A 13198-nucleotide genomic window follows, 5' to 3' on the forward strand; every position below is an offset into this window, starting at 1 on the left:
ACAACTTATGTCTGTAGAAATTATGTTATTACAGGATTTAAAATATTAGCGCCTCAGAAAAATTCAATACACTAAAACACTGGATGGGCAAAACAGCATGCACAGTGATTCAGTACCAGTAATACTGCCACCATACAGTTCCCATCACACCACATCTCATCTAACTTGGAAAATTAATCTGGTTCTCAAAGGTGAATTATATTTATTTATTATGCATTTCTTTAGGAATGCTGGGATAACAACTGTATACGATAGCAACAATCAGCTTGCTCTGAATTAATTTTCCCCTGATGTTAAAACCTCTATTCTTCAGCTCGGTTGGGGTAAAATGAGTAGACAACTGTATGCCATTTTCACATCACTTCATCACAGTGTAATCTCCTTCAAAAGGAAATGAAACAGTTGCACTTACCTAAGTGAAACGAACAATTATTGAAGGGTTACTCCCTACCTCAGTCATTTTCTTCCTCCCTGTGTCAGCTGTGGCTTGCCGGTGCCATTTGCCTGAGGGTTTATACACTTCATCTCCCTGTCACTGGCTTCAGCAGGAGCTGCGGTCCCACATTCCCTTTATACTCCTCACGCCATCCAAGACAACTACAGACATTTCCATTATCCATATGAATGTCTAATCCTTTTCTGAACCCCACTAAGCTCTTGGCTTCACTGAACTCTTGTGGGAATCAATTCCACAGGTTAATTATGCATTTGTGTAAATACTTATTTTCTTTAATGGTTTTAATTTTGCTGCCTTTCGGTTTCATTATAAGTCCCCTGGTTCTTGTATTATAAGAAAGGATAAGTGAAAGTGCCAGATTTACTTTCTGTATATGCAATTCATTATTTGTATATCTCCATCGTGTGCCCTCTTTATGTCCCCTCTCCGTACTAAACCGTCCCAGAGTTTTAATTCTTTCTTCACGCAGAAGCCATTCAAGCCATTTGCCATAATTAAAACAATTAATTTCAAGAAAAATCCAGACTGCTACACAGAGAATTCAGAAAGGAATGAGGAATAAGTTGAAAGAATGACTAAGCTCCCTCCATCTACTGGGATTTTTTGCAAGCCTTACACCGCACACATTTCCATACAGAAGCCCGCTGCTCTTAGGCTATCTAGCTAATAATATTTAAGTGTTTTAATAATCCGGTAAAGTGAAATTAATGTGTTTAATTTATTAAGAGTTCCTTCAGCAGCACTGCTGGCTTTAAATTCATGATCGCAAGAATTTAAATTCACGACAACAATGAGCACTTACATTCTTCCTATACTTATGACCCTGCTTTTCTTGTGAGCAAGTGGCTTGAGAAGAAGAAAACGAAAAGAAAAATTTTCTTTATCCCCAGTAATGTTTGGGACACAGATAGCATTAAAAAACATATAGTTACTTATACTGATACTGAGATAAAGACTTTTTGTAGCTAAAATTTAGCCTATTAATATTTAACAGCATCAACATCTAATTAACATTTCAGCAGAGATGACCTTTCCAAGAAATAGATATGTTTTTATATATATATTTGGCTGATGATAAGATGGTATGGATGGCATATGTGCTTTTAGGAGAGACTTGACTAGAAGGAAATTTTTTTGGCCTTGTGGTTTGTTGGGATGAGTTCCTTACCAGATTGTAAATGACTGAGGTAGGATATAAATCACATGACAGTCAGTTCATTCTACTCTTCTCTCAAAAAAAGTTTGGGAGCAAACTGAAATTTCTGCAAGTGTATTTCATGCTGAATTTCCTCAGTGCATTTGTTGATATCTGTATGTTGAAACTCTAGATTCATCCCAGCCAATTCAGTAAAGCTATCACACAATCTACTTGAGAGGTTGAAGCCGTGATGGTTCCCAGTGACTGTTGAGTTACATTGCCCATTACATTAAAAAAGAGAGTTACTGCAGCATTGTCCAGTCTGTAGACCTCAAGCTGTATGAACTGAGGATGATGTCTGTCTGCAGGTCTAATAAAAGCTAGGTTTTTTATAGGAAAATATGCGGTGTTTTGGGGATTTTTCCATAAAGTATGGCCGTTCTCGAAAACCTACTCATATATGATTTTTTTCTTTCCATCTCAGCAGCAGCAAGGTTGTGACCCATGACATGGTTGCCCAGCTCTTTCAGTGAGAAACAAACTTTAGTCCTTTTCCTGCTGCAATTGTATGTCTCCCTTACTCTTCCTGTCTTCTTAAGAACAGACTTGTATTTCTGAAGTTACATTCATGTAACTATTTGTTTTTAAGCTGTATGGAGCAGTATTTAGCAAGATTAGTGAAAATAAACAGTGGATTACCAGGGGGAATACCAGAGAGGTGAGAGAATTTACATCCCTGCATATGGAAGGAGGCAGACCACCCAAACCAGATCATGTCTGATTTCCGTCTCACTTAATTCAGTAAGGAAAAAGCCCAAAAATAAAACAAGAGAAAACCCTTTGCTGATCTTCCTTGATAAATATAATCAGTAAAGTCTAAAGTCATGTTACAAAGAGTTCCACTCCGGTTAATTAGTCTGGCAGCCAGGGGAAATCCCCAGAAGAACACTTTGATACTTTCCTTTTATTAGACTGAAAGGAAAGCAAGATGTTATTCTGTAAGACACATCTAAAGGACAAGTAATACATGTTTATCAGGCTCGGAGCCACCTACCACTGTGCAGTACCCTGATGATTCGTTTTATTAAGCTAAGCTCTTAACCAAAGCTCTGTGGCGGGGTTGGACGTACTCTTCAATTCAAGTTCATGAGAAGTCCTGAAGCTTCTGAACAAAGATCTGTTTCAGCTGAACGATGTATTTGTCTTACTTTGTAACCTCTTTTTAAGAAACAGAAAAGTCTTTGATTTACCCTTTATTTTGATAAACTAGAGCGGATTAGTTATCCTTTACCTTGGTCTGAAAATAACTAATTACTCTACATGAAGCTAAGACAAGCAACACTTCCGTCTTGCAAAGGAAACAAAACTACACACTAAACAGCCAAGCATCCTTTTGAAATGTTTAACATATAACAAAAGAAGTATGACTATGCCCATAATTCACTTACTTTACACCCAGCTGCACAAGGAGCAGTGGCACTAAACCACCACTGTAGGGGTCAATCTCTTGGTGGGCAAACAACACTCTTCAGGCTGTTCAAAGAGGGTGTGAAACAGTTACAACTGCATCCACTCTTCAAAGTACATATAACTGTAATGAGTTTTCCTTAAAAGACACAATTGTGGTATAGAAAAGGAAAAACCCAATAGTGTCCAAAAGCAAATCTGCATAATTTATGTGTTATCTAAGGTGTCTGTCACCGAAGTCAGATAAGAAATGAAGAATCGGTATTTTATAAAAAGGATCTGATTCAATTGCATGCAGAAATAATGTGTTCCTTTCCCTTTTTTCCTGGCTTTTTTTTTTTGTAGAATGCAGGATAATTGAACAAAATGTTTTACATGATATGCATGTCTGCACTTTGTCTCTTCAGGTCAAGCTGTCTCCTACCTGTGGAAGCAGGTTCTTCCACCCTTGCACAGGGCAGGATCAGGAACACCGTCTCCGTCAGGAAGCCAGCCTGAAGTATCCCAGTGGGAAGTCAGCACTTCGTCTTGCACTTTGCTAAACAGCCAACTTCTCCCCGTATGTTTTGATGGCAATAGTTGTTTAGCTGTCCAGCCTCTCAATTCAAGCCATAATAACCTTCTGGACAAAATGTTTAATACCACTGCTCTTGCCAAAAATTTAATTGCATCCATTGATGCATCAGAAACAAAAGCGTTACCTAATGAATTTTTCCTTAAGAGTGGCTTTATCTTTCCTTCACTAATTTCTCAAGGTTATTGGAATACAGATCCTACCGCCTGCTATATCAGTGCCTGCCTTTGAAGTCACCAATACTTTGACTATTTTTTTTGAGTACTGGAGCTTCTGATCTAGGCAGTAATGAAGCTCTCCTGGTTGGTTTCTGACATTTTTTTGGATGACTATTAAATGTTTGAGATGGTTCACACACAAAGATGGACACCAGCCTAAGTTTCAGACTACCTGAAGAAGAGGAAACAGACTACAACTGAACAGCAGAGATCTGCATGAAGATAGGTATATGCTTTCTTGGAAAATTAAAACCAACGAACTGTAACAACTCTGATGGCAGCTGGGGACTGAGAAGCAAAGCAGTTGGGCATCTGCCCAAAGTTAACAACGTCAGCGTACCTAAAGTTGGAAATACAGTTAACTACCTTCTTAAATCAGATCTTTCTTTTTTCTAACAAATTGCATACCAGTGTAAAGTGCTGGCCCAATTGATCTCCTGAATGTAACTGTGAAGCCTTGGTTAAACCAAATACACCTTTCTGGTATCGCAGAATCACAGAATCACTAAGGTTGGAAAAGACCTGTCAGATCATCAAGTCCAACCACCACCCCAACCCCCCCATGCCCACTAAACCATGTCCCGCGGTGCCACGTCCACATGGTCCTTGAACCCCTCCAGTGATGGTGACTCCACCACCTCCCTGGGCAGCCTCTGCCAGTGCTTCACCACTCTCTCAGGAAAGACATTTTTCCTAATATCATTGCACTGTGCATTCTGGTTTGACACTAAAACGAGGTGTGCGGCTGTTTGTAAGCTAACTGGCCTGGTTCTCTTGAGAAAGCTTCCTCAGTTTGTCATTACTGAAGAAGATAAGAAAACTGATTAAGATACAAAACTGAGATTTCTAAGGAATATAGACAGGTTTGGAAAGAAATCAAATAGCAGATGATGCACTTCATCATGAAGGTTTTGAGACCATTGTTACTTGTTTGTGGCTATTTTGAATCATGTTGAGCATTTGAGCTGTGAGATTGACTACAAGCTTGGGTTTTGTGAGGTCAGACGAGAAGTAGCCAAGAACCTGACCTTCCCTGAACCCCTGAATACTAACGGCACTGGTGTGACATTTAAATAGGTGAAATATGTCTCTGCTGTAAGAAAGAATTTTCCATTTATCCAGCATATGCTGTCATAATTCTGAAGTGTCAAGGTCTGGTCTGGATCATTCTCCAGCTGATGCCAGATGAGCAATTCCCTGCACAGCACACTGTACCCGGGCACTCTGTGCAGCTCATGCTTGGAACAGTCTATTTGCCACGTACTTTAATAAGATAAAAACCCGGGAGGCCAGTTGTGTGTAAAACAATGCAATAGGCCCACAACAAACCTTAAAATAACGTTTGTCATTTCTACCTTCACTGAGAGTGGTGTCAGGCCGCTGACCTGACTTTAAGAACACTACCCTGGGGCTCTCCAGTAGGCAGGACTACAGAATCATACTTGGAATCAGTAAGTTTTACACTGCCAATTAAATTGCTATCTCTTCCACCACCACAACCCCCGCTCCAATACACAACTCCAGTACTTACATTTATGTTTTAAAAATAAAATAAAAATGTTCTTAGTAGTACTAGACAGTTTACGTAGTACTTAAGGAGCTTCTTTGAGAGTTCCACCTTTAAGAACTCTTCAGCTGCACAAGTCTACCTCTGATTCCCAATGACAACTATTTTTGTTTTTCAGCATAATGCCATTTTTTAAAATATCAGAGTAATTTCTGGGCTCAGGAAAATGTCATTAAGGATTGCCCTTTCCTATTCACCTCCCTCTCCGATGAGATCAGAACATGCACAGGCAAAGCCCTTGTTGTTCCTGCCCACAAATCAATATTTACTGCAGGAGAGACGGAAAGGAAAGGAGGAAGAGAGGATGAAACGAGGGACTGGAACACAGAAGACAAAAAAAAAAAGCTCCATTTCTAACAATAATTCTCCTTCCTCACCCCTATTCTTTTAGGTGCTGTCTATTAAGAGCAAGTGAACAACCACTACTAATGTCTTAGTTCTGTTGCCATAAGAACTTCAGCAAACTAAACATTGCTATTTGCTATTCAGTTCACCTATACAATCAGTCCCTTTGTGCTTTTCTACAATTCAGAGCATGGACTTGCAGGGATCTCAAACAACATTTCAGACATACAGTAGAGGAAGCATTTTTACCATTGCTTTTGTAATTGCTTTACACTCCTTTATAGTTAGATCCCAGCTATAATTAAAGGGGAAAAAAAACACAGTGAGAGGGTCAACAATGACTCTTGAGTTCCAAAAATCAATGGCTCAAATCAAAGGAAGGAACTCATCTATTCTTCCTTGGAAGATGACAGGCTAAACTACATTCACTGCTCCAGATTCTGAGTTAAGTGGTGTACTCAGTGGAACTATGTCTGTGTACTAGAGCTGAAGTCTTAGTCCACCAAACAGCCCTAAATGAAGCCCAAAGGCCTCGGATCTGTCACTCACACCATCAACCAGGAGAGACTACCTTGTGAATAAGGATGCAGTCTGTATCTGCTTGGTTAATGGAAGCACTGACACTGACAATAATGACCCTAACTATCATCATTTCCACTCTAGCAGCTTCAATAGAAGTATTTAAAATGAGGATGAAGTTTTATTTATTGTGAACATATGTCCAACTGACTGTGTGCACGGATTACACAACTGAATTTTCTTGGAACTGCAGTTGCGATGTCTTCTGAACATTCTTGTTATTCCTTCCTAGCACCTTTTCCTTGGGTCCTCATGGAAAACTAATGGGATTCATCCCACAAATTTATGACCCATAGATAATTTCAAGCCATGAAATCTCATTGCTGTTCTGTACAAATGTATCACTGAAGTCTAGACACTGCAACTTTTGTGAACTTTCTCCATTTTATTTATTTTGCTAAACCTTTACCATGCTACTTGAGTTCCCGTATTCTTGAAAACAATTCAATATACTCATCCTGACACAGTAAAGCTTATTTCCTTATAAGAATCCAAAAGTAATACATATATTCTCATTTTAAAAGAGCTCAATCTATTCACTGTAAGATCATTTTGCTAAGTTAATACTTTAGTAATCTTCTATTCATCCTAATTTTCTTTTAGGCCTTTTACTATTTTTTTCAATAATAATTAACCTTTTAAACCTTTTACTCTTTCTTCTGTATTCTGACTAATGGAAGTCTCCAAACTCACTACTTATAATCTGCATTTATTTAAATTGTTGGTTGCCTGTTTTGTACTTCTCAAACCAATTATTCAAATTACTGCCAAACTCCCTTTATCTTCCACTATCATTCTAGAATCAGCCTTGTTGCCAGCATTAACACTGCCAGTAATAATTCCATTACTCCTTCAAAAGGTACCCTTGAACCCAGACAAACCAGTACATTAGGAACCACTGTAAGCCAGTTCTTAATATCCTTTTTTTTTCCTGTCCAGTTCCTTAAGATACTGTTATCAATCTCTGTTTTGTGCTTTAACAAATTGCAATCACCTGGATATTAGAGTATCATGACAAAAGCTTAGCAGGAAAAAATGATACAATTTTGCCTAACCCTGATTCATGCTTACAATAGACACCTTTTACTTGCTTTATTAATGATCTTGACTGTGATTTTTACCCTGTTATATTCCGAAATGCAGATGTCACAAATGAGTATCCCTATTACCTGAGGACCAGCACAGCTCAACCACTGAAACGTAATTTCACTGGCCCAGGCCCTGTTCTATGGAGTCTCTTCTCATTTCAGGGTCTAACTCACTGTTTGTGAGTTCTCCCTCACTAAATACTGCAATCTCAGATATGCACACCCCCCACGCACAATGTGATGCAGGTAGAGAAGCATGCCACTACCATAGTTCTCATATTTACTTTTTGTGGTTCCTAGGCAGAATCTTAAATGTAAGATTACAGGCCTCCACTTTCATCTTTTGCACTTTCTAGATAAAAGTGTAGGCTCTGTGATCTCAGCCATTTCATGTTCCTTCAGCACCCATGAGTCTGATTTCTGACGCTGGCAAGCTCAACTTCCGTGCACTAGCCAATGCTCATTGAACCACAGAATCATTTAGGTCGGAAAGGACCTTTAAGATCATCGAGTCCAACCGTTAACCTAGCACTGCCAAGTCCACCACGAAACCACGTCCTTGAGCACCATGTCTACGTGTCTTTTAAAAACCTCCAGGGATGGTGACTCCACCACCTCCCTGGGCAGCCTCTTCCAGTGTCTCACCACTCTCTCAGGAAAGAAATTTTTCCTAATATCCAGCCTGAACCTCCCCTGGCACAACTTGAGGCTGTTTCCTCTTGTCCTGTCACTTGTCACTTGGGAGAAGAGACCAACACCCACCTCCCCACAACCCCCTTTCAGGCAGTTGCAGAGAGCGATGAGGTCTCCCCTCAGCCTCCTCCTCTCCAGACTGAACACCCCCAGCTCCCTCAGCCGCTCCTCAGCAGACTTGTGCTCCAGACCCCTCACCAGCTCCGTTGCTCTTCTTTGAACACGCTCATAAGACAAAGTACCTTAACTCAGAATGAAATAAATAACTGAAAATGAATCCTGAATTAAGAAACAATTTATAAGGATGCCGCAAGTATTAAGTGGTAACTCATTTTCTGCATGAGGTAATTAGCTTGTCTAAAATATTTCATCCCTACCCACAGAATCTATTTTTTCTTGGCCTTTCTAGTGCCTGCTATGTCAGCACTGTAATTTAATGCAGTTTCAAATCTTTTCTGACCTAGGGCTCCAGAACCGAGTCGAAGCAGCCTGCGCCTGCTCTGCATGACTTAAAAGTCTTGCTCACCTTACAGTTTCAATATTGAGGATTTACCTTAATTATCCCTTTTTTTCTTTAATTTTGCAGACTTTACTAAAAATACTCCTCATGTTAGCCAGTACGTCAGCCAGTGCTGTAGCCATAAAAGCACATGTACCTTTGTAACATTAAAAAAGCAGTTTCTGCCTGCTCCCAATTTCATCGCCTCTGTCACGGTTACATCCCAGTTCTCACCTTTGCACATTAGCAGGGAGACTTGAAACACTTGTGTGTGTTTTCCTTTTCTGGCAGATAAACAAACAAACCACATACATTAATTTTAATGAGTACCTCACGGTTTTTCTATAAAAGAACACTCAAGAATATTTAATAGCTGAGAAAAACACTCAAGTTAAGGTAGAGAAGGTTGTAAGCATTCAGATTTCTTGAATACCATCCCTGTGGATATCATTGATTATTAAAAAACAGTGCTCATTAAAAAGAGAGGAAACAAACAGAACAGACAGTACAGGCGGCGGGGAAAAAGATGTGAGCAAAGTGCAGGATTTGTGTAGGGACACTGAGGACAAGCCAGAACTTCTTTGCAGGCACACAAGGAAAACCAGGCATTTTTTTGAGGATCTCTAGCCTGTATTGCTCCAACCACAGATCCCCTCTAAACTTCAGCCAGCAGATGCTTGCCTCCAAGCACAGCAAATGAGAAGGGTCTCTTTGGAATATAGCCAAACAGAAAGGTCTATAGCCTTTTCAATAGAAAATGGGAGTTGTAAGCTACTTTTAAACTTAATCTCTATAGAACTTAAGAGCAGCTTCTTTGGTGTAATCAATTATTGCTGCCAAATCCATCCATGCTTCTGGCATTAATACAGTGGCTACACTAAGAAAATCTAACACTCAGGTCAGCGCATTAAAAAAACATTTGACGAATCTCAAAGATCAGTGCAAACTTCAGAGCAGCCGACGCTGCAGAAAAGCCCTTCCTTTGTGGCTGTGATTTTTCTATCGTACAGAACAAGACTGCACGCAGGGACTGCCAGGACAGAGATCATCCCCATCGCTTTTCAGATCAAGACACTGATTCAGCAAAACATTTAAATGGGCTTTTCACTTTAAATGCATAAACAGTCCCACCGGTTTTGGTGAGACTGCCACATACGTAAACACTTTGATTTTTGACTTTTTACAGGTACATTGTAGCGAACCACCTGAGAAGCCGAAAAGGAGCAAGACATTTTTCTGAAGGATGGCATTAGCAGCAAGACACAATGAATGCCATCAAATGTTCTTTAAGTCAACACCAATCATGAGCTGTGACAGCACAAAGATAACCTGACATTGTTTTGAACTCCCTTAAATCCTAATTTGGTAACAAAAGTTAACTAACTGCCATAGAAGGCAACTGTGTCCACATCACACTGGTTAATATGTGTTGAGATAAAAATACTTTCAAGAAGCAAATTCTTATCACAGCCTGTTTAGGACAAGTGACTTTAATGGAAGGAGAAAAATTCCTAAGCCAAAATATTCATTTCATTAGAAATTCCAGAGAGAGTCCATTACTTTTAACTCTGTATCTTTACTTCTTTGGGTCAACTTTCACTTTTGAGGTTGTCTGATCTCCTACGCTGAATAAACCATGTGTCGTTAAAAAGAGTTTTAAAAAGTTAAGAACATTCAGAAATGCCTCGTTTTGTATGATATGCAATGATGAAAAAGTGAGGCAAAATGCCAAAGCAAAAATGGAATAAAAATAGCCAACAATTTTTTAATCTACAGAGCCTTTTACCTCCATTACCAGCTGAACCATCTGTTCTGCAGTTGTTCAGGTCTGCAAAAATAAGAGTGTGCAAACCAAAATGTGTTGTGCCTTTTAAAGCTTAGACAATCTGCTGGGTAAAGGAGTTTCTTTCTATATTTAAAAATAATAATCAATTTTTGGTTTTTAATAATGTAACCAAATTAAACCTGCAAAAGAAATTTAAGATGAAGATAAAAGATTCGAAGGCTGAACGCAGCTTCAAAGAAAGTCTGATCTTTCTTCGGCGCCCGCGTACGTGAGAGGAGGAACATGCTGCTGACGCTGGCCTGCACGTCCTCCCGCACCCCTCTGCACGACCCCACTGCTGGGTCCTCACTCACCTGCTCTCCCTTACTCCGCTCATGGGAGAGGAAAGACAGGGCAGTGACTGCAGCGCTAATCTTACACCTTGAGACTGCTTTTGCGCTTCCCCAACACAAACTTCCTCGTGACCTTCCAAAAGCCATTTACTCCTCCTCTGCCTTGTTCTGCCCAGGCTGAGAGGATGAAGGCACCGAAGACTGCGAGCACTCAGCCAGTGTGGATGACAACCATAAAAGCACCATAGACAGAAAGATAGATAATCTCCTCTGGGACTATGCAGATGAGTAAAAAGTTCACAAGGCTGGATAAGACCACATTCACCCTCAAAATAATCCTCTTACTAGATCAATAGAACCACTTTACAGGCCAAGGTAGCTCTCAGCAAAGTGTCCCACCCAGCCATTAGCTGGTGCGGTGTCAGGGCACTGCGCAGAGGCGCAGCAGATGCCTACTGCTCCAGATCTAGGAACAGACCTCACCTGAACACACGGAACTACACAAATCAGTCCATGCAGTTGTTACCTGGGCTTTACGCAGACCTACTCACACACACTTCTAGTAGGGTTTTAGGCCGTGCACCCGGACTAGCTGCCATGTGCTCCAGTGTTACTGCAGCAATCATGCCCTGAAAAATTGCTTTATATACTTACTACCACCTTTAGGCTTCTGAATACCAGATCAAATCCAGCCCTTGAGACTTCCCATTCGAAATTTCTGTTGACAGAACAGACTAGACATTCAATAAAAACATTACACCTTGGTAAACCATCAAGATAGGTAAGGCTTGATCTACAGAGCACATCTGATAATGTGTTCAAATGCTATAAAATGGGCTTAAATATGTATCATGTTTTAAGAAATGAGCTCAGTGACCTGATACCAAGAGATTCTGTGACATAAAATGTATCTAACTTATTTTCTTGACCTAGCATATTTGACATAGATTATAGTTTTAATAGCTTTGCCGAAGCTCTTGGGCTATGTACTCTACAGTTTCAAAGATGACGTAAATAGGGCATTTGTGCATGTTTGTTTCTGCTTTATGACTAAAGCCAAAGGCACATCCCTAAACCTCAGGGAAAACGGAAAAGCTTTCTGGAGCAAAAGTGCAAACTAATGAAGGATGAAGTCCAACTGGGACATCACTTTACTCTTCACCTTTTACATCAACTTTCATACTTCCTATCTATTTTCCCGTATGTTGTCATGAAAAAAAAGAAAAAGAAAAAATATAGCTCTCCACCCTTAACAGAATAAACAGCTGAGTTTTGCAGCAATCTGAGAAGCAATCTAAGTGTTTGCCAATCCGCACTGTTTTTCTTCCCCTTCTTTCACCTTTCAGCCATACGCATCCCTGACCGCATGGGTAACACTTGGTGCGGGGACAACTGAATGCACCGCATTCCATTTTTGACCCTTCATCACTACGACACAAACAGTAACTTCCACTGAGTCAAATCAATTTCCAAACAGGACTTTGAAATTTTCAAAGCCAAGCTGGTAAGACAGATAAAGCACATTGATGATATATGATTTCATTTTGTCCACTGATTATTCAGTAAGTCTGCAAAAGACAGTCACTCTCCAGTTCCTAAAATTATCTTTCATGGGATTTCATTTAATACAAATAATATACATTAACAATGCATATTTTGCTTTTCTTGTGGGATGATGCTCCATAACTCATTCATTATTTATGTTCTTTTAATATGCTGTAGACAGCTGCTATGCATATACTGGTTTCACCACTCTCAAATCTTTTAAAAAAAAAAATGCTGAAACCTTTCATTTCCCTTTAAGGGATTTTGGGTAGAATTAATAATAAACATTAATAATTCAAATTTTCTTTTTGCCTGTTGGTGGATGAGCAGTTTTCACAGTGGCTGAACAGTTTTCACACAGTATTAGCAATCTCCATTAATAATGCATTTTTTTTTCCTCTTTCTAGCTGGTTGATGGGCAGGCTGCTTATGAAATAATATGCTTTGATAATAGGTAGTTTTGCTTTGCAGGGACTCAAAACGGGGAGAGAGTAACGATGTGTTGTAAATATTCGCTAAGGATAATATCTATCAATCTACAATGGTCTTGCTAAGGGGAGCACTGAAAGCATACACCTACCGAGCACTTCTTTCAAGGCTCCTCAGTACTGTCTAAATAAATGCTGGAAATGCGCACTCTCCCACCAATCAATGGGGGGAATTTCTACCCCCACTACTGGTAGGAATACAATTTAAAATTATTTCACATTCATGAGAGAGAAAAGAAGGGAAAAATCGCTGATAATCATTACATCACTCTTATTTGTTAACTTCTTAAGAGGATCTAAAGGTTACAAATAGAGCCGAAGAGGTCCCGGGGACCCAGAGGGGCCCTTCTGCAAGGAGGGGATTTACATCCAACCCAAGGGCACTCCGAGCCTTCAAATTCTTTCTCTGCAATTCTGTCAAC

Source organism: Gavia stellata, chromosome 11, assembly GCF_030936135.1.
Source record: "Gavia stellata isolate bGavSte3 chromosome 11, bGavSte3.hap2, whole genome shotgun sequence".
Taxonomy (NCBI): domain Eukaryota; kingdom Metazoa; phylum Chordata; class Aves; order Gaviiformes; family Gaviidae; genus Gavia; species Gavia stellata.